Genomic DNA, 13,146 nt, shown 5'->3' with positions numbered 1-13,146 from the left:
GTGTTATTTAAATTGTTGATGAAAATGAATAATATGTATTACGTGTCTTGTGATTTTTATTTTAATTTTTAATACCTTTTACATTTTTAATTTCTTTTAATTTAAAAAAAAAATCACATGTTGTATTGATATTATGTGATATGATAATATAATGTTAATGTTATATGGAAAGTAATTGTCAAAGTTAGATATCAAATCAAAATCAATATCATGTATTAATATTAGTGTCATGTGTAGGATATTTAATTCAATATAAAATTTATTCAATTTAATTTTAATTTTTGTTAATTTTGTTAAATTATCAATTTTTTTCTCTAGGACTAAATTTAATTTTTATTAAATATTTCATTTAGTTATTTGTAAACTAATTCTAACTACATTATTGAAATATAATTATTATATTTATGTTTAATTTTTTATATGTAAAAAATAGGGTTAGAGTTGGTTTAAAAATAATGAAAAATGTTTCTTTTAATTTTAAAAAATTTAAAAAATTCTTCCAATTTTAGAAATAAATTAAAAATTTTTCTTCCAACATTAAAAACAATGAAGAATTTTCTTAATAATTTTAAAAATAATAATGAATTTTTCTTTTAATTTAAAAAATAATGAAGAATTATACTTCTATTTTTAAAAATAATGAAGAATTATCTTTTTAATTTTAAAATTAATGAAACAAATTCTTTTAATTCTAAAAAGAATGAAAAAAAATCACCTAATTTTAAAAATGATAAAGAATTTAACCTTCTAAAATATAAAAGTAGAATTAAATTGAATTGAATATAAGATACTGACGTTGACTTGACATATGACATTAACATAGTTGTATGACAAACATTGACCTTGACATATGACATTAACATAGTTGTATGACAAACATTGACCTGACACGTGAACAATTTTTTTTAAAATAAATTAATAAAAATTAAAAAAATTAAAATTAAAATAACAAAAATTTAAAAATTACACAAACTAAAAGTTTGGGTGAGTGATATTACATTTTTTGAGATGCCTCTGGCAGAATGAGTACCTGCGAACTCATGAATTACCTTTAATTTTAAAGTATGTGTATTTTTGCTTTTTATATACTTAAAAGAATTCAATATAATTTTGATCTTTTTTTTTCAATTTAATTATATTTCCTTCCAACCACGGGAAGCAAATGCATTATAATGATCAAGGTTTTTACAATAAAGTTTCTACAGAAGACCTCACATCAAAAATTTAAAATACCTCTCTAACCATCTAATCAAAATATAGGCAATATACAACAAGACCAGCAGCAAGAATCCCCTCTCTTGCCCTCTAACCCCTTTGAGGCACCCTCAAAGTCAAGAATACACATGTTTTTCTGTAGTCACAACAGGAAACTCAAACCAATCTTCAAGAGATTGCAGAATTTGATCACGCAGTAACACCCAAATGTGCATATTGATCAGTCTTTGAAACACAACAATCTTGCTCTTCAACTCTTCAAGAAATCACAAGTTGTTGATCACCACAGTCAATCTTATTTCTTGGAATTTTTCCTCTCTTTCTGTAAGATCACAGCTTTCTGTAAGATCACAACTTTCTGTAAAGGATATGAAATTGTTAGAATCACAAAAGTTCTTACAGAATTCAAATCTGCGTCAATTTATAGTATAACACATATTAGACGCATTTTAATCGATTGAGCTACTAACGTAATCGAATATAACAATCAGTTATAACAAATTTAGCAACAGTCAAACAAATAATTGAGTGTTCAATTAATGTAATTGACTATCATTTAATGCTTGATCAACATATTTAAAATATGACCGTTATGTTAGTTGTTACAAGCATTTAACAGATTTTCAAAACATCAACTAACTTATTCGAATACAGAGAGCATGCATTCAATTAAGTGAAATCTTTTTGCACAGTTTTGAAAACTTTTCTCTTTGAAATATCTCACAACATACTTCAAAAGAGTTTGTGCAAACACATGAGTTTTAATCGATTCACCCCATAATGTAATCGACTTAAAATTGTTGTTTTGTCACACATTTTAAAGTTCAACCATAGTGCTTGTGATTTTCCTTTTCCAAAAACATATGTCATGCATACACATATAAAATCACATATTTAACAGAGTGATATGCAATGAACAACACAAACATGTTCTCAGATATGCTTTAACAGATTTAACACATTAAAGAAAAACATATAACATGTAAACATAGAACATGTAACACAAAATACACATGTGTTATTAATTATGTGTTGTCATCATCAAAAAATCAGATATCACTGAGATTGTGGGTTAACCTAAACCTATGCTCCTCCTATCAACAATCTCAACGATCTCCCTCTTTTTTGATGATGCACAACCATGATTAATAATCAACCATGTTGCACAAATCAATACAGATTATCAACCAATTACAGAAACATCATAATTCTCCCCCTTTGGGCATTAGGAAAAAAGGTAAGCACATTATAATTGATATACTAATAATCAAGCACAATAGAGATGCATCAGATATAAACATATTATGATGCTCCCCCTGACAGTATTATTCACATGATTGAGGATATTCTCCCCCTTAAATGAAGACATGTAAAACAAATCAATAATATGCAATGCTCCCCCTTGTCATGCATGTTTCAATCTCAAAACACAGATGTACAATGCAGTAATCAGAGTATATATCAAAGCATGTAAAAGCATATTCCAAGTAATGTATCAGAGCATATATGTAACAGTAGTATCATATCAAAAGTTGATACATTTTCAATCAGCAAAAACAATTTAATCTCTTATCATCTCAAAATATGTATATCAGTTGAGTAAAGAGATATAAGAAGAATAAACATTCAATAGTATATAAAGCAAGATTAAAAGATATCAGATATTCCAAGTTTGGAATCTTTAAATCCCTATTGATACTCAATCAATTTGAATCCAGTCAGAATCGATTTCTTGTTGTAGCATATTGTTGATTTTTCAGTTTCATCCAGCCAGCAAGTAATGTTCCTGCAAAACCTTTCATGGTCTTTCTAGATCAAGCATTTTAGAATTAATATAATACAGGAATTATCACAAATAATGTGTGAGTATGCAAAGATATGAATGTAACAGTAAGAAATAACTCATTTGCATACAAGCATGGTGAAATCGATTTAATGCTATTAGTTTTACTCAATCGCATATATAATTTTTCATTCACAGATTGAGTTAACCATAAACTCTTATTTCATTGAAATTTAACCATGAATTACAATCAGATAAAAACAAAACAAAAGTGGCATATAAAGCTAGCAATAACAAAACAAAGAGAACACTACAATCAAAACACATCAACCAAAAACTCTAAACTGTAACCACAAGACCCTTATCCTGTTTCAGATGACTCTACAATCTTCTCATCTGCACTATTCTTCTCGCTTTCAGAATCATCTACAGAGGTGTCACCAAATGCATTTATCCTCAATGCATAGTCTATTTTCCTATGCAGCTCAGTAAAGGATCTTTGAAGCATTGACATTTTCTCATCAAGTCTTTTAAATCTTTCATCTACAAACTCTTCAAATCTTGTTTGAGGTCTAAACTTATATCTTGATGTGTAAATATTTATAGGATTAACTTCATCAGTACTAGGACAATACTCATCCTTGAAAATCCATCCTTCTTTACAGCTAATGATAATATCATTTGTGGTGTCCACATTTTGTAATCTCATAATTCTACTAATGAAGACAACATATGGTAAATGATATTCATTCTACTTTGCAACCTTCATCATATAATCACCGATTACAGATTCCTAGTCTGTTTGTGTTCTTGTTTGCAATGCATACAACAGGTACACATCTTCTGCATTCAGCAATGACTGATCTTCACCTCTTGGAAGTAAAATCCATGTGATCACATATGCGCATATTCTTTCTTCTTTGCTTAGATGATCAATACTCAAGGAGTCATATTTCACTATCATATCCTGATCCTTCAAAAAGTGGTTATAGATATCAACTTTGTTGAACCCCAGTATGCCATGATGTGCTTTCAGTCCTCCAGGCTTAAATCTAGCAACATATTTCCATATGGAATCATCAATGCGGATAGTCACACCCTTTACTCTGGAAATGAGATAGTTCATCTCTCTCTTTAAGTTGGCATAAAATACTTTCACAAGACTAGGATAACAGTCTCCTTGGAGTTCAAAAAATTTTGTTAAACCAGAGTTAACTAGTCATTCTTGAAACAGGAAACCCTTTGTGCGAAAGAACAAAATGCTTAAGTATTTGTGTCTGATCACTTCTTTGAATCCCCACTAACAGATGAAGTTGGTTCGTTGTTCGTCATCACTAAACCAACCAAATGGATTTGCTTCTCTAACCAAAAAGGCATGGCGCTTTTCAGGACGAGAAGATGAAGTGACCATGACAGATATTGAAGAATTTGCAGAGACTTCTTGGTTCAAATAAGGGTTTTGTGTTTCATAGTTTTGAGACTATCACGGTGTATACAAGTCTATCACATCAGATGATTATAAGGGCGTGCAATATCATATTCAGTATAAAGCCCAATTTAAATTTTCAAAAACACATAAGGCCCATAACAAAGACTATTAATCGATTTCATTAAATCCAAAGTCGACTTCATGTTTAACAGCGTGATCTCAAAAATAGAGAAACACATACCCAGAACATATTCGACTTAACACTTAATAGAATCAATTAAAAATCAAGCAACTTAATTTTCACAGAAAACATTCACTCAAACAGGAATACAACAAACATTCATTTAACAATCAATCATACAAACAATTTTGATGCATAATGCATTAAGAGAATTACAATAGTTACCACTTTTTGAATTTCAAGAACTTATGAATACTACATTGTAGTTCATCCTTGAGTTCCATACTACTTCAGTTGCAACTACTTTCTTGCAAAACAATCAAACGATTTTGACGCTGGTACCCATTTGAACTTGGGTCCTGTCTTGTCAATTGTAGGAGGCAGTTCCTTAGGAATCCATTTGTATTTTCCTCTGGGAACTCCAACCTTTCTGTAATAGTAGTTTCTAACATTGTGACCAATGTTGTTGTAGTAAAAACAGGCATTAGTAGTAGGTTTACTCAGATCAATAAATTTCTTTCAGTTTATCCTATTACTTTTAGCCTTATAACCAATACCCTGTCTATTGTTGCTCTTCCAGAAGCTCTTAGCACAACATCTAAATTTTTTTTACCTTGTATAAATTTTGCTAGTGTGCTAGTTAAGTAATCAATTTTCTCAATATGTACTGGACAGTTATCACAGTTTTTATCAACAAATTGTATTTCAATTTTAACTGTCTTTGCAGATTTTAAAGCAATTTCAAGTTCTTTTTCTAGCTTTTCATTATCCTTTACTAGATTATCAATTTTATATTCATAGTCTCTTCTCTCAAAGGATAATCGATTTACCTTATACTGGAGTCGCATGACTTCTGCATGAATCTCCTGAAATCATCCAACAACATGTGGTACTTGACCTCTATTGGCTCATTTTCGAACTCTTCATCACTATCATAGTATGAATGTGCAGAGCCTTCCATAAAACACAATTTTAACTCCTCTTCAACGCTGCATTCATCACCACTTGAAGATTCAGTATCACTGTTCTCCTAGGATATGTATGTTTTCCTTTGCTTTCTACTCTTGTCCTGAGGATACTTTGTGATTGCTTTCTGCTTATTCTTCAATTCTGGACATTCAGGCTTGATATGACCTTCTTTTCCATACTCATAGCACTGTACAACATTTTTTTGAATTCTTTCTTCCTCTTGAAGGACCTGCATTTTCAGTGATAGAACTTCTATTTTTCATAAATCGATTAAATTTTCTTACCACCATGTTCATGATTTCTTTGTCCTGTAGTTATGCTTCTGAATCAGTTTCCAGCTCAAGTTTCTTTGAGGCTTTCTTGCTTGTGGCCTTGAGGGCAATTGACTTCTTTTCCTCAATTTCTTCTTGTAACATCCCAAAAATTCACCCTAAAAATTAAAATTTATATTCAAAACTTAAATGTTGTAATAATACATAACATCCCGAACATAAACTAAAATCTATACATCAGTTTTAAGCTCAGACGCAACTGCAAAGATAACCTTGAATCCTTCTAAATCGATCTTCCATCTCTTCCTCCATTTGCACAGGATCACGTGACAATCCTTCAACTGCTCCCGTATAACATCACACATTATACGATCATCGCATTCACATGCACAAACAAGCAAAGTAAGGGTGAGCTAACCTGAAACACATCATTTATAAAACGTGCATAGTTATTTCAATACAAATATCATATAATAATTAAATCAGACATCCTCAAGCCAACGTACCACAATTCTTGTTGGACACTCATTCCATAGTACCTAATAATCAACCCAGTACACAATAAACTCTCATCCGGACGATACGTTGATGAACAAATCAACGGAAAGTGCCCCACTTGTAATTTCATTCTTAGTCCCCTCAATATGTCCACAATCAACCACAAATCAAGACATCCTACTACAGTACCCTCAACCTCAATACATACCCAGATATCATATCATTACTGAATCAAACGATAAAACAACGAACTTATATTACATCGGATACTGTTTACACGAACATTAAGATTGATCACTTAAGCTCGAAACTAAACATCAACCGCTATTATACCGATTACCATTAGGTCGAATACCAAAAGATCAAACGCTGATTAAGATCAAGTACTTAGACTTCACGTTAAAACAGTGTACTCTGCTAGAACAATTACTATTATTTCAAACACTATTCGAACGATTGCTCAAAGATTAAATCTCGCACACCACAGATTAAGTACCATTCAGACGAACACTTTATTGATCACTTTACTGGATGTAATTCTATCTGAGGGTAACCTCATCGAGACCGGATGTTCCCTACGTACAACCACTAACTATTAATGATCCCTACCTGAGACAATCATCATCCGACCCGAGCATTACCTATGAATGATCACTTCCTGAATCATGCATCATCACAACTAATCACTATTTATTAATCAATCGTTACCTCAACGACTATCAAGGCTGGTCACTCCCTATAAATGATTACAACCTCAGAGCAACATCACCAATAAAGATCATTCCCTATGAACCATCGCTACGAGACAGAACACTATAATAAAGAATGCTTGAGTCTGGGTTAAACGCCTAGAGTACTCTACTGAACACCTCAGTACTAACCGAACGTAATCAAACTAAACCTCAGGTTACCAAATTAAGATCGGACGCTAGCTACCTCAGATCCACTAACATCAAGATCAACTGTTACCTAATAACACTCGCTACCTGGAAATAAATAACACCAAGACCGAACGTCACTAGTAAGAACGCTCGTTACTACCTATAGATCCAACAAGTTTACTTCCCGTCTCTCTCTCGAAGTATTCCAAATCCAACTTTATCTGCACTACCATCTCTCCTGTATCCGTACGACCATCACGGTTAGAAACCACAGCCACAACATGCAAGAATGAATAACCAGAATTATCACATTATAAACCCACTACATATACTATAATAATTCCCATGATAAATCGACTCACATGACACTGCATACTAGTCTTTCATAAACTGATGTCGTTTACTTGTAATTCGTCGTCATAACCTGCTCTCAATAACAGGCGACCCGAGCCGTCATCCATCGCGACTTCAGACCTATCTCCCCGACTCCTCAAGGACTAACGAGTAAAAACATCGATACTACGCGTAACGATGCACTATACTCAACACGAGCCGAAGTTAGTGGGCGAGACATTCACCTCCTCGTGCAGAAGAAGGTGACACTCGAATCTCCGTCTCACGCGTGAGACTAGCAAAAATGCTAAAAAGACCGACGAAGTTACAAGTAAATAACATAGTGTATGTACCACCTCCAACCGAATAAACGTGCTCAATCACGAAGTCATACATATTCTCAATAACATGTATAACTAGAATAAACGTGCTCAATCACGAAGTCATACATATTCTCAATAATATGTATAACTAGAATATACGTGCTCAATCACGAAGTCATACATATTCTCAATAATATGTATAACTAAACCAATATTGGATCAAGGAAAATAACCAACAATTCTCAATAATTGCTTCAAAATACTCCCACGGATTCATGCATTATTACCGAACGCTATTTCCAACTCTGATGCTGTCTGAACGAACGTCCTGAAATCAATCCTCATCAAAACCGAACGCTGCCGAGCTCCAAGGACGAACGCTCATAAAACCAAGGACGAACGCTCTCAAAATCAAGGACGAACGCTCCCAAAACAAAGGACGAACGCTCCCAGAAAACAAGGACGAACGCTCCCAGAAAACAAGGACGAACGTCCAAGATCCACACCGAACACTTAAAACCGAACGCTCCCTTATATCCAAAAACCGAACGTTCACTTATACTCAAAAACCGAACGCTCGTTATACCCCAAAAGCCGAACGCTCATAATTATCACAAGGCCGAACGCTCAATTACTGAGCCGAACGCTAGGATCCATCATTTAGGCCGAACGCTAAATCATTGGACGCTTTGGACGAGCGCATAAGATCAAACATCCTCAAAGACCGAACGCTCTACATAACCTACGGACGTTCGTCTTGAGACCAAGGCCGAACGTTCAAGATTACTCCACGAAGATACTAAGTTACGGACGAACGCTCATAATTCACTGTTTAAATACCACTTGGACGAGCGTCCCATATATTATGACGAACGAACGCGGACGTTCGTTCAGAACCGAACGCTCAACAATTTGGACGAACGTCCAATTTCACCAGAATTGGACGAACGTTCAGAAGTTGACCGACCACTATTTGGTCGAGCACTGTTAGGACGAACGTCCAATTTTGACTTCCCAAAATTGGACGAACGCGCATTCTGCAGAAATTCTGCAGAATCGCACCAGAATCCAGAAAGCCCAGAAAACCTCCATTTTCATTCCTTCTTCCCAGATTTTACCCAGTTTTTCATCAAACACTAATAACTCAAAAATCAAGGAAATAATTCAAGCTCCCCTTACCTCTTGAAGACTTCCATGTAAGTTTTGGGATCAATCTCCTCCCAGACGTGCAGATCAAGATCTTCCAGGAACTTCAGCAGCTCTTCACTTCCTTTTCCAGCTCTTGATGCAAGAACTCCATCATCACCAGATGCCCAACTCAGGTCCTCCTCTAAGCCCCTTCCAAGGTTGGAACAGCTTCCCATGGGTGCTCTTTGGACGGGTGAAAATGGGAGAAAGGGTTCCCTCCCTTTGGTTGCTCTCCATCTCTCTCTCCCTCTCCTGCCAAAAATGAATCCCACACCTTGCAAAGCTTCCCGTAAAATGCACCCCCAATAATTGCATCTTGATAGTCAAAGAGGTGGGTGACCACCATGTCCCCACCATGTCCAAAAAAATACGGGTCTTACATTCTCCCCAACAACAAAAATTTTCGTCCTCGAAAATTAAGCTTATCGGAACTAGTCGAGGTAAGTTTCTCTCATCTCATCCCCTAACCTCCAGGTAGGGTTGCCTGTGATACCATTCCAGATGACCTTAAATCGTTTAACAGTTCGTCCTCGATCCCTACTGGTTGCACTTCAAATGACAAATCCTTTCTGGCTTGCATACTCTCAACCTTAAACACTTACCTAAAATGATCTTCATGCTTTCGTGAAGGAGGAAACCAGAAACTTCTTCAGGAAAACATCTAAGAAGTCATTCACGACCGCAAAGTTTACACTTCGAGTTCTCCTGCACCGCAAGATCTGCAGCTTGAGTCGCTTCCATGGGTGATAACACTAAGAAGCAACTATCATTTTCTAGGAGGTCTTGCCTTAAAACACTGATCGACAAAAACATACCTTTGTCTTCATCGTTTGAAACCTTTCATCTTAGCCTATGATCAAACCTTTCTTCTGTGTGAACTACTAATCTTGAAACATCCAACTAAACTTGACTCTGAATCATCCACTTGCTGATACAACTTGATCATCTCCTTCAAATTTTCCCACTTAACTTAAGATCCTAACAATACTTCATTCTCTTTCAAATACCTCATGTCCTGCCTTATCTGACTACCTCTCGAAATTTTCTCCTTCTACTTCCTTTCTTGATACTTATTTCCCCTAGTCTGCTATAGAATTTCCTATTCCTTTCTTAACCTAAATTTTAGGTCATCCACCATTTTCTTATTCAGATTCCAACCATCACTAATACATAGGTTCATGTTACCAAACTCTCACAGCGTCACCCCGTTTCTCGCCAACACGTCCTTTTCTTCTGACTGTTAACGTTACTGATATTCTAAACCCAACTCATTTCTCCAACCTTGTTACAACCATATTTATCCAAAGCTTCTCTTAATCTAGCCTCTGAACTTCTTGCGAACGTACAACATATGACCTTATGACTTGATTTCTGGAAATTTTCATCACTCATAACCTTACTCCTAAACTCCAATATCTTCACTCGCCCTCCGAAGCTTAACTTTTAGTCTTCTAACTCCTATCTTCGCGGCAAGATCTTGTCTCAAAGGCTTAAACCAATTCTAATAAAGGTATACAACTCAAGTTGTCCTTGAATATGCATTCCTCTACTACTATCGAGCACAAAAGACTACCACAAAAGCAAGAACAAGACACGAATTACTACAGGAAACACCACTAAAACTCTAACCTTTTCTTAACTCTAACCTTCAGAATCAAGAAAGGAAAATCGTCTATGGTAAAAGTCATGAGTGTGCACCCTCATTACTCTTATCAAGACGTTTTCTGTTCTCAAAACATCTAGCTAGATACACATCTTACTATATAGACACGGAGGAAGTGGTAAATCAAACCATTTACACTAAATTCTTCACAGCGAAGACACGGTAAACCCACAACACAGAGGTCATCCTAAGGATGAACTGCTCTGATACCATTACTGTAACATCCCAAAAATTCACCCTAAAAATTAAAATTTATATTCAAAACTTAAATGTTGTAATAATACATAACATCCCGAACATAAACTAAAATCTATACATCAGTTTTAAGCTCAGACGCAACTGCAAAGATAACCTTGAATCCTTCTAAATCGATCTTCCATCTCTTCCTCCATTTGCACAGGATCACGTGACAATCCTTCAACTGCTCCCGTATAACATCACACATTATACGATCATCGCATTCACATGCACAAACAAGCAAAGTAAGGGTGAGCTAACCTGAAACACATCATTTATAAAACGTGCATAGTTATTTCAATACAAATATCATATAATAATTAAATCAGACATCCTCAAGCCAACGTACCACAATTCCTGTTGGACACTCATTCCATAGTACCTAATAATCAACCCAGTACACAATAAACTCTCATCCGGACGATACGTTGATGAACAAATCAACGGAAAGTGCCCCACTTGTAATTTCATTCTTAGTCCCCTCAATATGTCCACAATCAACCACAAATCAAGACATCCTACTACAGTACCCTCAACCTCAATACATACCCAGATATCATATCATTACTGAATCAAACGATAAAACAACGAACTTATATTACATCGGATACTGTTTACACGAACATTAAGATTGATCACTTAAGCTCGAAACTAAACATCAACCGCTATTATACCGATTACCATTAGGTCGAATACCAAAAGATCAAACGCTGATTAAGATCAAGTACTTAGACTTCACGTTAAAACAGTGTACTCTGCTAGAACAATTACTATTATTTCAAACACTATTCGAACGATTGCTCAAAGATTAAATCTCGCACACCACAGATTAAGTACCATTCAGACGAACACTTTATTGATCACTTTACTGGATGTAATTCTATCTGAGGGTAACCTCATCGAGACCGGATGTTCCCTACGTACAACCACTAACTATTAATGATCCCTACCTGAGACAATCATCATCCGACCCGAGCATTACCTATGAATGATCACTTCCTGAATCATGCATCATCACAACTAATCACTATTTATTAATCAATCGTTACCTCAACGACTATCAAGGCTGGTCACTCCCTATAAATGATTACAACCTCAGAGCAACATCACCAATAAAGATCATTCCCTATGAACCATCGCTACGAGACAGAACACTATAATAAAGAACGCTTGAGTCTGGGTTAAACGCCTAGAGTACTCTACTGAACACCTCAGTACTGACCGAACGTAATCAAACTAAACCTCAGGTTACCAAATTAAGATCGGACGCTAGCTACCTCAGATCCACTAACATCAAGATCAACTGTTACCTAATAACACTCGCTACCTGGAAATAAATAACACCAAGACCGAACGTCACTAGTAAGAACGCTCGTTACTACCTATAGATCCAACAAGTTTACTTCCCGTCTCTCTCTCGAAGTATTCCAAATCCAACTTTATCTGCACTACCATCTCTCCTGTATCCGTACGACCATCACGGTTAGAAACCACAGCCACAACATGCAAGAATGAATAACCAGAATTATCACATTATAAACCCACTACATATACTATAATAATTCCCATGATAAATCGACTCACATGACACTGCATACTAGTCTTTCATAAACTGATGTCGTTTACTTGTAATTCGTCGTCATAACCTGCTCTCAATAACAGGCGACCCGAGCCGTCATCCATCGCGACTTCAGACCTATCTCCCCGACTCCTCAAGGACTAACGAGTAAAAACATCGATACTACGCGTAACGATGCACTATACTCAACACGAGCCGAAGTCAGTGGGCGAGACATTCACCTCCTCGTGCAGAAGAAGGTGACACTCGAATCTCCGTCTCACGCGTGAGACTAGCAAAAATGCTAAAAAGACCGACGAAGTTACAAGTAAATAACATAGTGTATGTACCACCTCCAACCGAATAAACGTGCTCAATCACGAAGTCATACATATTCTCAATAATATGTATAACTAGAATAAACGTGCTCAATCACGAAGTCATACATATTCTCAATAATATGTATAACTAGAATATACGTGCTCAATCACGAAGTCATACATATTCTCAATAATATGTATAACTAAACCAATATTGGATCAAGGAAAATAACCAACAATTCTCAATAATTGCTTCAAAATACTCCCACGGATTCATGCATTATTACCGAACGCTA

The sequence above is a fragment of the Vigna angularis genome, chromosome 9 (genome assembly GCF_016808095.1).
Source record: "Vigna angularis cultivar LongXiaoDou No.4 chromosome 9, ASM1680809v1, whole genome shotgun sequence".
Classification (NCBI taxonomy): domain Eukaryota; kingdom Viridiplantae; phylum Streptophyta; class Magnoliopsida; order Fabales; family Fabaceae; genus Vigna; species Vigna angularis.
The sequence above is the reverse complement of the archived record's forward strand: the minus strand, read 5'-3'. Positions refer to the sequence as shown.